Source organism: Artemia franciscana, chromosome 20 (assembly GCF_032884065.1).
Source record: "Artemia franciscana chromosome 20, ASM3288406v1, whole genome shotgun sequence".
In the NCBI taxonomy this organism is placed as follows: Eukaryota; Metazoa; Arthropoda; class Branchiopoda; order Anostraca; family Artemiidae; genus Artemia; species Artemia franciscana.
Genome location: NC_088882.1, coordinates 35,115,586 through 35,130,747, shown reverse-complemented (window position 1 = coordinate 35,130,747; position 15,162 = coordinate 35,115,586). Strand labels below are relative to the sequence as shown.

General features: G+C 36.3%; 1 protein-coding gene across 1 annotated transcript in view; it reads left to right on the top strand.

Annotated features, from left to right (window-relative positions):
- LOC136040059 (guanylate cyclase 32E-like) overlaps positions 1–15,162 on the top strand; it is a 283,260-nt gene that overhangs the window by 131,613 nt on the left and 136,485 nt on the right. The gene's annotated exons all lie outside the window — the stretch shown is intronic.

Below are 15,162 nucleotides of genomic sequence, written 5' to 3'. Positions count from 1 at the left end.
TAGGCCCCCCCACGCTCATTTTCCCCAAAGTCAACGGATCAAAATTTTGAGATAGCCGTTTTGTTCCGCATAGTAAAAAACCATAATAACTATGCCTTTGGGAATGAGTTACTCCCCCGCAGTCCTTGGGGGAGGGGCTGCAAGTTACAAACTTCGACCAGTGTTTACATATAATAATGGTTATTGGGAAGTGTATAGACATTTTTAGGGGATTTGTTTTTGGTTTTTGGGGGTGGGGTTGAGGCGAGGAGGCTATGTTGGAGGATCTTTCCTTGGATAAATATGTCGTGGGGGAACAGAAATTCAATGAAAAGGGCGTAGGATTTTCTAAATATTACTATAAAAAAAAATGAAAAAATAAACATGGAAAAGTTTTTTCAGTTGAAAGTAAGGAGTAGCATTGAAACATAAAACGAACAGAGATTATTACGCATATGAGGGGTTCTAAAAATACTTTAGCATAAAGAGCGAGGTATTTAGGAGGAGATAAATACCTTGTTCTTTATGCTATAGTATTTTTAGTAATTTCAACTATTTATTATACGGCCTTTCTGATTCAGGGGTCATTCTTAAAGAATTGGGACAAAACTTACGATTTAGTGTCAAGAGCGAGGTATTAACGAGGGTACAAACCCCCTCGTATACATAATAAAATTTAAGAATATTAAAGTTTGTTACGTAAGTTAATTCTTAAGTTACGTATATGTTTTACTAATAAAAACATTCGTTAAAAATTAAGATTTTTAGTTGCCATTTTATGTAACAGAAAAATTGCAGGGCAACTAGGCCTCCTTCCTCACCCCTTATTTCTCAAAATCATCTGATCAAAACTAAGAGAAAACCATTTAGCCAAAAAGGAATTAATATGCAAATTTCATTTTAATAATTTATGTGTGAAGCCAAAATCAAACATGTATTAATTCAAAAACGTTCAGAAATTACATAAACAAAATTATTTTTTTTTAACTGAAAGTAAGGAGCGACATTAAAACTTAAAACGAACAGAAATTACTCCGTATATGAAATGGGTTGTCCCCTCTGCAGTCCCTCGCTCTTTACGCTAAAGTTTTGACTCTTTGCCACAATTCTGCTTTTTAAAAACAATTAAAAGCTTTAGCGTAAAGAGCGAGGGATTGCAGAGGGGACAACCCAATTTTTATACGGAGTAATTTCTGTTCTCTTTAAGTTTTAATGTCGCTCCTTACTTTCAGTTAAAAAAAAAACTATTTTTTTTTATGTAATCGCTTACTTAATCGAACGGTCAGCCGTGGGACCACCTTTCAGCCCTCCTATGAACGAGAACGCGTCAACTAAGCACACTATTGTATCTTTAAGCTTTTTTTTTTTTATAATATAGTATTAGCAAACCAAGTATTAAGTATTTATGCACATAGTATATCTACTGAGCCGGCCAAGAGTTTTTATCAAGTAAACTAACAAATCAAAATCTAAACTTCGATTTTTCGTTTATCAAGTAAACTAACTTTCTACAAATCAAAATTTTAACTTCGATTTTTCTTCCCTATAAAAAAAATCAATTGCGTTTTTGTGATATCAATGTGTCTATGGATGGCGAGCAGAGCTTTGCTACTCAGCCTTTCTTGTCCCCCTGAATTTTTTAGCCGGGTTTTTAACCTTCTACGTGTAGAGAAGCTTCTTTCCGGGGCAAAATTGCAAGGAAAGTCAATAGAAGAAAAATATTTTTGATAAATTTTAGAGTCCCAGTCGGGAAGAGAAAATACAAAACAAGAAGGCCTTTCTATGATACAGTGTTCGGACTCGCCTATAATTTCCAATAAATTCCTATATTTTAATGCACTCCTATAAAATGCCTATATTTTGGCTAAAATCCTATTATTCCTATATTTTCGGCTGAAGAGCACTAAGAACATTGCTCATGATTTGCAATTTTCTGTCTTTTGGTGTAGAATGATAATTAATTACAACTGTTGAGCTGTTTTGAACTTAACTAAAGCTTTGTGTTGGGCTTAGTAAGCTGCTTCTGCCTGGGCTATGCTGTTGTGTTGACTTAGTAGCCTATGTTTTGTTTTTTGTCATGTTGGGCCTGTCCGAAATGAGCGAAGATCAGTATGTAGGCCAGCAGTCTCTGCTTAATGAGACTGGAGTTCTTGGGACTTATGTGTTTCCTGGCTGAACGCTGTCTGACTGATGCGAATACGGCCGAGTTATTCAAATGGGCTATTCTAAGATAGTTGCTAATCGAGGGAAGTATAATAGACGTGCACTGGGTAGGCTATATGCTACAGTCTGTGATCAATCTGTCCTTTATCTATCTGGTCTTTATCCCCTTCTAAAGAAAAATGATGTTAATCAGATTCGGAGTTTTTATTTCAGATATTGTAAATTTTTACTTTATCTCCCCCCTTGGTATAGCAATGGTAAGATAATTCGTAAGTTTGATGTCCCTGATAAAAGTGCAAAGTTGGCCCTCCTGCATGGAAAGTTGTCGGAATCAGCTTTTTAATCGTTTATCGCTTCATCATCCTTTGGTCCGTCTATTCGGTTAATCTCATTGTAGCATAGTGTTTTTATGGCACTTGGTATTAACCAAGTGACATATAGCAATCGCAAATCTGTCTGTCTGTCGGTCCTGGTTTTGCTACTTTAGGCACTTCCAGTAAGCTAGGATGATGAAATTTGGCGGGCGTATCAGGAACTGGACAAGATTAATTAGAAATAGTCATTTTCCCGATTTGACCATCTGGGGGGGGGGGGAGTGGGGGGCCAGTTTAATTCAGAAAAAAATAGTAAAATGAAGCATTTTTAACTTACGAACGGTTGATCAGATCTTAATGAATTTGATGTTTGGAAGGATATCGTGTCTCAGAGCTGTTATTTAAATCCTGACCGGATCTGGTGACATTGGGGGAGTTTTGAGGGGGAAACCTAAAATCTTGGAAAACACTTAGAGTGGAGGGATTGGGCTGAAACTTGGTGGGAAAAATAATCACAAGTCATAGGTATATGATTGACATACCAGAACGGATCCGCTCTCTTTGGGGTAGTTGGGAGGGGGGGGGGTGATTCTGAAAAATTAGAAAAATGGGTATTTTTAACTTACGAACAGGTGATCGAATCTCAATGAAATTTGATATTAGAAGGATATCGTGTCTCAAAGCTCTTATTTTAAATCCCGACCGGATCTGGGGACAGTGGGGGGAGTTTGGGGTGACTTAAAATCATGGGAAAACACTTAGATTGGACGGATCGGGCTGAAACTTGGTGGGAACAATAAGCACAAGTCCTACATACATGATTGACATAACCAGAACGAATCCGATCTCTTTGGGGTAGTTTGGGGGGGAGGGTTGATTTTGAAAATTAGACAAAAATGAGGTATTTTTAACCTACGAACGGGTGATCGGATCTCAATGAAATTTGATATGTAGAAGGATATCGTGTCTTAAAGCTCTTATTTAAATTCCGACCGGATCTGGTGACATTGGGGGGAATTTGGGGGGACCTAAAATCATGGAAAAACGCTTAGATTGGAGGGATCAGGATGAAACTTGGTAATTTATGTGACCAGGCATCCCACGCCATCTACCATAGATCTGATCCCGAGGACTTCCGAATCCTATATTTGGCCTATATTTGGGCCCAGGAAATCCTATAAAAATAGGACAGAGCCTATAATTTGAAACGAACCAACCTGTCCGAACCCTGATGATACGAAGTTTTTCGCATTTGCTGCGCCAAGGCTCAACCTCTTGCTTCAAGCCGTCTGGCTCGAGAAGAATATTGCCATATGACCGAAACAAAGACTCACATTTAATGGTTTTGAGATCAACTGATACAACCTTTGAAGGGACAAGAATGCTAAGATGCAACAACAGATTCTAGTGGAGTTCAAAGCGTTGTTTCAGCTCCGATATGAAGCGGTCTAAGAAAGGAATAAACAGTGAAGTTCTATAGTGATTGAAAAGATAAGGATCATCAAGATGAGACTTCCTTCCAACCCTTGTTCTTGGGTGAGTCATCTCAAACCCTAATGTATTTGCAAAAGACTAAGCTTTGTTAAAAAGAGGAGCGAAGGTAGCGACAGAATTTTGTCGCAGTGTCCTAGAAAGAACAGTGTTTACGTGTCTATAAGCGGCACCTATGTCGCAGTCAACAGACTGAGGAGTCTTACACAAAGACAGCGTCAGGCAGAAAAGTTCCTTCAAGACATGGAGAAACATAACGAACTGTGACTGGTTCATGAGATCTAGAATTAATTTCTGAAGCTTTGAAAGGTACATTTCTGCGTAAGCTGTCCTCCTCAAGAGCTTTGAAAGGACGCAATATGGGCTGGTAGATATTTAGAGACGCATAGCTGAATCATGGCACTTAACCCATCTTGTTTTGAGGTCCGATAAGGTTCTGTTTTGGTGAATCCAGCAAAATTTCATTGATCTTTTCTTTCAGACTATGGGTTCTGAGTAGTGAAGCACTAGAAATTGCAAATTTGCGATAGGATTCCGAAGAAATGCTTATAAGTGGAATAGAGAAGACAGATGGAATGAAAAGGTTAAGGCTATGTGCGCTACAGTGGAAGTAAACTTCATTTAGATACTATTGCTGTATAACGGCTTGGACACTCCTTAGACGACCACTCATTGCTGGTGCGCCATCATATTTCTGACCAATCATATTGCTTAGGTCAAGCCCAAGAATTTCCAAAAAATGTCGAATTGCAAAAGTGAGACCTTGTCCAGACAGATCCGTAATTGGTACAATCCCCAAGAGGATTTCCAGCAGAGATTGTAGTGGACGCAAACGCATAGCTGCTCCATCTTCGAAACGTCCGGTGTTTCGTAAGCAAGCACCGAAAAGAAATAACTTGCGTTTACTTTTTTGATAATTAACTGTTGAAGAATTTCTTCTCAAGTGGCAACCACACCATTCTGAATCTTTGATGAAACATACGTGGTATTTGCTGCTGCGGAAAGAAGATGATTCACTAAACTTTAATCGCCAACCCTTCTCCTTGGTCGGAAATGCCATCATTTTGAGATGCTTCTGGGTCCGTGAGTGTAATGGAACCGGGGATTGGCGCGTATCCCTAAAGGTAAGCTGTTGCCTTCCACAAAACGTTTCAGTTTCAATAATTCTTCTCAGTTTCTGACGATTTTCCGGAACCTACAACGCCCTCACTGTGGCTATCTGGTTAATGATGCTACTCTGCCTTATCTCCGCAACAGAAATGAAGTTGTCCGTGGTTAAAGTATATCTTGAGTGAAGCTCTGTTTGTTGGTGACTTGTGCAGCATTCAACTGCATCCTTCTAGTTCCTGAAGAGATTGCTGACAAGGTTACCTAGGTGCTGGCGGCTGCTTTGTCAGCTGTCAGAAGAAAGAATTGACAAAGAGCACCATCCTCAAATGGTAAATAGTACAACCAGCTGAAACGAATCAGCCAACCCAACTGAAACTTCAACTTCCTTTTCCGTGATATTGAAAAAGTGTATGCCTTGTCTGGAGTCCAAGGAATCTTTAACAGACGATGTTTGGACACAGTGGTGATTGACGACAATTTGTGAACAAAACGTCCGATGTCGTTTATCAAATGAGAATGAGTTAGAGCGTGTTGCAAAGTGACTGCATTGCGTGGACTGGAATTTGAATCAAGTTTAGCATCCTCAAATGATAAATAGTACAACCAGCTGAAACGAATCAGCCAACCCAACTGAAACTTCAACTTCCTTTTCCCTGATATTGAAAAAGTGTATGCCTTGTCTGGAGTCCATGGAATATTTAACAGACGAAGTTTGGACACAGTGGTGATTGACGACAATTTGTGAACAAAACGTCCGATGTCGTTTACCAAATGAGAATGAGTTAAGGCGGGTTGCAAAGTGACTGCATTGCGTGGACTGGAATTTGAGTCAAATTTAGCATCCTCAAGCTTAACTGCTCTTTTGTATTAGAAACTACTTCTGTGTTATTTAAGTTCGCAACAGAAAATGAACAGTCTCCCGACGACCAGCCAACGTCACAATTAGAAATAATTAACCTTTTTCGCTTGAGCGTTAAAATAAACAACAAAGAGAGATAAAACTCCACAAAAAAAAACTCAAACGAGACTGCGGGCAGCAGAGAGGAAAGACTAAAATAATCCGGATATTTTGCCTGTATCCAAACTAGGCGTCCTCAGCACAAGATAAAAAGAAAAAAACACTAAACTAAAAACGAGTAAAAGCAACTAATGTTCACTGATGATTTTCACTTCAAAGCAACTGATGATGAACATCAGTTGCTTTGATGTTCTTATTGAAGTAACTCTAATAGCTTCTTTTCCCCACGTGGATCAGTAGCGACAATTGCATTTATTATTATTGGTGGTGGTTTTATTCGTTTTTAGTTTAGTGTTTTTTCTTTTTATCTTGTGCTGAGGACGCCTAGTTTGGATACAGGCAAAATATCCCGGATTATTTTAGTCTTTCCTCTCTGCTGGCCGCAGTCTCGTTAGAGTTTTTTTTTGTGGAGTTTATCTCTCTTTGTTGTTTATTGTCATTTCTGGCCTGTTCGGCTTAAGAACTTCATTGAGTGTTAAAAACGATATTATATCACATTTCCTTTTCATTTTTCGAATCACTTTTCACTTAATAAAGTTGGAAACTAAACCGACAAAACTGACAGTCTTGTGACTCCTTTATGTTTCTTGTTACCTGTTCAACAATTGCACGTTCCGCAGTGTATTACCCGCTGACTGAAACAGATTTGTGACTATTAAGGCTACTGTTTTCCAATTTTTTTTTTGATGCATTTTGTTACTTTGTATTATTCGGACGTTTTTTTTTTTTGGGGGGGGGGGGGGTTCAAACCGGGTCAAACGCCCCTGAGTACGGCCATGGATACAAAAATACATAAAAACTGATGTAAACGGCTTAAATCATGAACGTAGCAACAGTGCTACCTAGGTACTGAGAGAAATGTGCGTTATGTGTTATTCTAAACTTTCCAAAAAAGTAACTTTCCAAAAAAGAAGCTTTTCAAGAAACGTAAAGGCCATATTAAACTGAAAATCAGCAGGATTCATTCTCTAGACAGTTCAGTCTAGGTGAAAAATTACCCCGGACAGTTACCCTTAAGATCTCCACCGGCAAGAGAAAGCAAGACAGAAGAAGAATTTCGTACAGGAATTCTGGCAAATTTCCTGGTTAAATTTCCCCTGACAAATTCGTCTTTTGGAAACTTCCCTCTTCACGGGAAAATTTTCCCCTCTGAAAATCATACCAATAGAAAATTTCCCCTTCCCCACCCAAAAAATGTATAAATAGTTCCCATAGCAAATACTATACATAAGCAATGGGAAAATTTTTTAACTTGAAGACCTTTCTCCGGGTGCTGTTGGGGTCATGATATCTTTAAAGGCTTAGTTATTCAGCCTTTCAACTATACTGAATAAATGACTATCTCAAAATTTGATCGGAAGATTTTGAGAAAAAGGGGCGTGGGAGGGGGCCTAGCTACCCTCCAATTTTTGGTTACTTAAAAGAGGGCCTAGAACTTTTAGTTTCCGTGAAAATGAGTCCTTTTCCGACATTCTAGGACCACTGGATAGATATGATCACGCCTAGGGGAAAAACACGCATCCGTGATCTTTCTTCTGGCAAACAATCAAATTCCAGAAGTTTTGCAGATAAGCTGAATCTGATGGAGTGATTTTCATCAGGATTAAATGCCTTTTAAGTGGCGTTCTTTTTTCGAAAATCAGGCAAAACTGGGTCTCAGGCTCGTAACCTCTGATGGTTAAGACTGAGCTTAATGAAACATTTGTATTTGAAATGACCATAAAACATTAATTCTTTTGATATATCTATTGGTATAAAAACTCGTTTTTAGAGTTTCCGTTAGTATTAAGCCGGGTCACTCCTTACTTTTAATTCGTCAGACGAACTGCTTGACATACATCCTACACCTCTTTCTCTGCTCTGGTAATTATCCGAGTTCAACTCTTTATTTTATGCTCAAACCTTTCCACAATAGAAAGGCAAGTTGGAGCCCCATCAGCAGCCACTGTAAGCATTTAGTCCCAATATATATGTCTAATAATTCGTATTAATATATATTAATGATATTTTGTAGCATTTTTTGAAAGTACCAGAAGTTTTGGCTGGAATTTGAGCATATCTGAAACGATATGCTCAAAACCTTATTGCATCGGTACGGTTGGTAGCTTTTCTTAATTCACTAAATATTAATGAAAGTTTTTCAACGCAGTTATGTAAATTGTTGTGTATACTTAGGCTCAAGGTGGTATTCCGGGTGGGCTAAGGATTTGACCCCCCCCTCGAAATCTGATTTTATGATTGAAAAATGATTTTGATGTTTTTAAAAAAACTACCCCCTCCCCTCGAAACATTATTCTCTAATAATCCTTGATACGACCCTGTTTAGCCTAGTATGATCATTTTATGGTTGACTTGGCTTTTCCTTTGCACTCCAAGGTGTTTAATTTTATGTTTCTAATGGCTATAAAAACAATTATTATCATTAATATAAATGCAAAACTTAGCATGACATTTTCAACCTTTAGTCTGTTTTAAGATGTCTAGCTATTAATGCCTCTGTCTTTTTTTCACATTACCTCGCAATCATAACATCTGTTTTTAATATACATATTTTATGAGAGTATCATATTTTGAAGGATTTAATTGCATGTTGACACAATGTTGCGAATGAATTTTGTGTTACTGTTTTGTAAGGTGAATGTCGAATTATTGAATGCGTTGTTTTGGTAGGGACAAATAAAATAATTAGGCTCATATTATGAAAGTAAGTTGAAAACATTAATTTGAGTTTCAAGAATAGTTGAGTTTATGTCCTGTTTTAGCCTAAACACTAAAATATCTAAAGCGTTATAACAGCGAATTATTTAATTATTGGATTTTCGGAGTAACTTCAAGTTTAGCTGTGCTTTGTTTAGCTGATATTAACGAAAATAATCCTCTCCCTCAGATTTAAGGAATTATCTTTGTTTTGTATCGTCGTAAAAAAAAAATATCACGCCAGAATTCCTTAATTCAATTGAATATAGTGACTTGTCTCCTCATAACTTAAAAACAAAGGATAAGTAATAAACGCTTTGCTTAAACTACTAAACGCTCCATATATTTTCTTAAATTGATGCCCCTGAAGGGTCGGGAGGGGGGTGGGTCTAGTATGCAGTTAAACTGGATGTGGCTCATGAACTGGATATATATAGTATATATATATATATATATATATATATATATAATATATATATATATATATATATATATATATATATATTTATATATATATATATATAATATATATATATATATATATATACTTATATATATATATATATATATATATATATATATATATATATATATATATATACTTTTAAATATATATATATATATATATATATATATATATATATATATATATATATATATATATATATATATATATATACTTTATATATATATATATATATATATATATATATATATATACTTTTAATATATATATATATATATATACTTTTATATATATATATATATATATATCTATATATATATATTATATATATATATATATAAATATATATATATATTATATATATATATATATATATATATATATATATATATATATATATATTATATATATATATATATATATATAATATATATATATACATATATATATATATATATATATATATATATATATATATATATATATATATATATATATATATATATATATATATATATATACATATATATATATATATATATATATATATATATATATATATATATATATATATATATATATATATATATATATATATATATATATATATATATATATATATATATATATATATATATAAAAGTATATATATATATATATATAAAAGTATATATATATATATAAAAGTATATATATATATATATATATATATATATATATATATATATATATATATATATATATATATATATATATATATATATATATATATATATATATATGTATATATATATGTATATATATATATATATATACATGTATATTTATACATGTTACATATGTTACGTATATGTTAGGTATATTTATCTATATATATATAAATAAGTTGTCTGTCTGTGTGTCTGTCTGTGGATCAGGTGACGTCATGTTTCTGTGTTGACTGACGTCATGAAATTAGTTGTCGCCATTTTTGCTTTGACGGTGACGTCATTCAAGATATTTAAGACATATGTTCACGTAGAAATCTATTAATGTTTAAGTTTACAATGACTGATGAACTTACCATGGCAAAAGCCGATGAAGATGCTCAAAGAGTCTATGCCAAAAAACTTGCTGCTGATAGAGAAAGTCAGAAAAGAAAGCGTGCCGAGGAACTACCAGAGCAACGCGAAAGCAGACTTGCTGCTAAAAGAGAAAGTGAAAAAAGAAGGCGTGCCGAGGAATCAAAAGAACAGCAAGGAAACAGGCTTGAGGCTGATAGAGAAAGAAAGAACAGAAAGCGTGCCGAGGAATCAAAAGAACAGCAAGGAAACAGGCTTGAGGCTGATAGAGAAAGAAAGAACAGAAAGCGTGCCGAGGAACTACCAGAGCAACGCGGAAGCAGACTTGCTGCTAAAAGAGAAAGTGAAAAAAGAAGGCGTGCCGAGGAATTACAAGAACAGCAAGAAATCAGGCTTGCTGCTGATAGAGAAAGTAAGAAAAGAAAGCGTGCCGAGGAATCACAAGAACAGCAAGAAATCAGGCTTGCTGCTGATAGAGAAAGTAAGAAAAGAAAGCGGGCCGAGGAATCAGAGCAACCTGAAAGTTATCGCCTGGCATTCAGGTACAACCCAGTCCATGATTATAGCTTGAGTAGATGTGTTCAAATCGGGACAATGTCTAAAATTTGTCCCTATTGCAAGGCCTTGAAATTCAATGGTGAAACAATGGGAATGTGTTGCGCCTCAGGAAAAGTTAAACTTCCTCTATTGGCTGCACCACCAGAGCCATTGAAGACTTTCCTTACTGGAACTACGTCAGAATCTAAGCGTTTTTTGTCAAAAATCAGAAAATACAACTCATGTTTCCAAATGACGTCGTTTGGAGCCCAAATCGAAAATCCAGATCAATTTATGTCTACTTTCAAAGTAAAAGGGCAAATTTATCATAGAGCAGGGTCCCTTCTACCATTCTCAGGCGAGAATCATAAATTTTTACAATTGTACTTCATCAGTGATAGAAATTCTGAATTGAATGCACGTTGCGAAATTTCTCCCAACGTTGAAAGGACAATCGTTTCCCAATTGCAACATCTTTTCCACGAAAATAATAATTTAGTGCGTCTGTTCAAAACAGCCATCGATTTGATGCCTACTGATACGCATAAAATTGTTATTTCCGCTGACAAAACGCCTCCTGGCCAACATGTGTGTAGATACAATGCTCCAACACCTTCGTCATATGCTGGCAGTCCCCGTCATATGCATGAATATGCTCAAGATGCTATTGCGTATAATTCGTCTCTATGGTCGTCCAGATTTATTTATTACATTTACATGTAATCAATCTTGGGACGAGATACTGCAGCTTTTACTTCAAGGACAATCGGCGGTTCATAGGCTTGACATTACGGCCCGTGTCTTCCGGCAAAATTTGAAATCACTGATAAACTACATTGTAAAACTTGAAGTGTTTGGGTCAGTGCGATGCTGGATGTACTCAGTGGAATGGCAAAAACGAGGTTTGCCACACGCACATATACTAATCTGGCTACATAAAAAAATTACTTCGAACGAAATTGATGATGTGATTTCCGCTGAAATACCTGATAAAAATGTCGATAAGGGGTTACATGATATTATTGTAAAAAATATGATACATGGACCTTGCGGTGCACTGAACGAAAATTCAACATGCATGGCCAAAGGAAGGTGCACAAAGCAATATCCTCGACTTTTAGTATCAAACACAATTACTGGCAATGATGGTTACCCACAATATAGAAGAAGATCTACTGAAGATGGCGGTAAAACAGCAATAATAAAGAAGCGTAACGGTACCACCATCGAAGTAGATAACCAGTGGGTTGTTCCATATTCCCCATTATTATCGAAAACATTTAATGCACACATAAACGTTGAATACTGTAACTCCGTAAAGGCAATCAAATACATATGTAAATACGTCAACAAAGGCAGTGACATGGCAGTTTTTGGCTTGCAGCCCGAAATCAAAGATTTCGATGAAATCGTACAATATCAGGCTGGAAGATACATAAGCAGTAATGAAGCTGTTTGGCGAATTCTTTCATTTCCGATACTTGAACGTAGTCCAGCTGTTGTTCACTTAGCGGTACATTTACAGAATGGTCAACGTGTTTATTTCACGGAAACCAACGTGCAACAAAGAGTCCTGAATCCACCGGATACAACATTAACAGCTTTTTTTTCGCTTTGCAAAAATGATTCTTTTGCAAAAAAACTGCTGTATACTGAAGTGCCTTCGTATTACACGTGGAATACTAAAAATAAAGTATTTGAACGTAGAAAACAGGGTAAGTCAGTCGACGGCCAACCTACCATCTTCAAAGATACCACGATAGGAAGACTCTACACCGTTCACCCCAATCAACATGAATGCTTCTTTCTACGCCTGCTTTTGGTGAATGTACCCGGTCCGACATCCTTTGAGTATTTGAGGACTGTAAATGGTACTATACATGACACTTACCGTAGTGCATGCCAAGCTCTGAATTTATTGGAGAATGACCAATAAACAAACCTCTTCAGGATTTGGGAATGCCTTCACCTAACCGTATCGCTGCTGTTTCGACATGTGTAGAATTGGATCGTGAACAAAGTTACAGTACGAGTGATCTATTGTCGTATGTACAAAATAACATTTCCAAGTTAACGTCGGAACAAAAAGACATTTATGATACGATAATGCATTGTGTCGATAACAACGTTGGAGAAATTTTCTTTTTGGATGTGCCAGGAGGTACTGGTAAAACGTTTGTGATAAAACTGATTCTGGCATCAATTCGATCAAAAAATGATATAGCGTTGGCAATTGCGTCGTCCGGAATAGCCGCAACATTGCTGCCTGGTGGAAGAACTGCTCATTCCGCTTTGAAATTGCCTCTGAACTTGCATTCTACAGAAACTCCCACGTGCAATATTTCCAAATCATCTGGGATGGGTAAAGTATTGCAGCAATGCAAACTTATTATTTGGGATGAGTACACAATGGCACACAAAAAAACGCTCGAGGCTGTGGATCAATGCTTGAAAGATTTGCGAGGGAAGTCGAAACCCTTTGGCAACACATTAATATTGCTTGCGGGAGATTTCAGGCAAACATTACCTATAATACCTAGATCAACTCCTGCAGACAAAATGAATGCTTGCCTGAAAAATTCTAATTTATGGGCACACGTAAAAACATTAAAATTAACTACAAATATGCGTGTCCTATTGCAAAACGATGACTCTGGTCAAACATTTTCAGATCAATTGCTGGCAATGGGAAACGGAAAGCTCCCAGTAGACTCAATTTCAGGACGTATACAACTATCTGCTGATTTCTGTAATTTAGTGACGTCCAAAAATGAATTGATTGAAAAAGTATTTCCGAATATTCTAAAAAATTATAAAAATAATAAATGGCTAAGTGAAAGAGCGATTCTCGCACCCAAAAATATAGACGTCCACGAAATCAACAATATTGTTTTGACCAAGATTCGAGACCAGGCAGTCCCTTACAAGTCAGTCGACACAGTTTTGGAACCAAATGAAGCGGTTAATTATCCATCTGAATTTTTAAATTCCATAGATCTTTCAGGGTTTCCACCACACGTGCTACAACTAAAAATAGGCGTACCAATAATACTTTTAAGAAATATAAACCCACCAAAGCTTTGCAATGGCACTCGACTTGCCGTAAAAAAAACAATGGAAAACCTAATAGAGGCTACAATCTTGACAGGGCCTTTTGAGGGTGATGCTGTTCTTATTCCTGGCATTCCCATGATTCCAACGGATCTGCCTTTTCAATTTAAAAGATTGCAATTCCCAATTCGATTAGCATTTGCAATCACAATTAACAAAGCTCAAGGTCAATCATTAGAAAAATGTGGTATAGATCTTAATACTGATTGTTTTTCCCATGGACAATTGTACGTTGCATGTTCGAGGGTCGGTAAACCTGACAATCTATTTATATGCAGCGACAATTGGACAGCGAAGAATGTTGTATATTCGCAAGTTTTACGCAGTTAATTTGTATTTTGGAACCAAATGAAGCGGTTAATTATCCATCTGAATTTTTAAATTCCATAGATCCTTCAGGGTTTCCACCACACGTGCTACAACTAAAAATAGGCGTACCAATAATACTTTTAAGAAATATCAACCCACCAAAGCTTTGCAATGGCACGCGACTTGCCGTAAAAAAAACAATGGAAAACCTAATAGAGGCCACAATCTTGACAGGGCCTTATGAGGGTGAGGCTGTTCTTATTCCTCGCATTCCCATGATTCCAACGGATCTGCTTTTTCAATTTAAAAGATTGCAATTCCCAATTCGATTAGCATTTGCAACCACCATCAACAAAGTTCAAGGGCAATCACTAGAAAAATGCGGTATAGATCTTAATACAGATTGCTTTACCAATGTACAATTGTATGTTGCATCTTTGAGGGTCGGTAAACCTGACAATCTATTTATACGCACAGACAATGGGACAGCGAAGACTGTTGTATATTCACAAGTTTTACGTAGTTAATTTGTATTGTATCTATCTATCTATCTATCTATATAAAAACGAGTTGTGTGTATGCATGTTTGTTTGTTTGTAAAAAGAGCGTTTGCATATGACGTCATTATTAGTACATACGGCTTTGTATATGGACAGACAATGGGAAAGCCAAGAATGTTGTATATTCGCAATTTTTACGTAGTTTGAAACACATATATAAATCTATCTATATTCACAGGTGGGACACAGGGACACAACTACAATGGCGCGTAACTAATATGGCGCGTAACGACTTACGCGCGCGGGGGGGCTTGGGGGGGCGCGAAGCGCCCCACCAACTAGGCGCTGGGGTGGCGCGAAGCGCCACCCCAACAGCTAGTTTCTAATAAAAACGTTCGTAAATAAA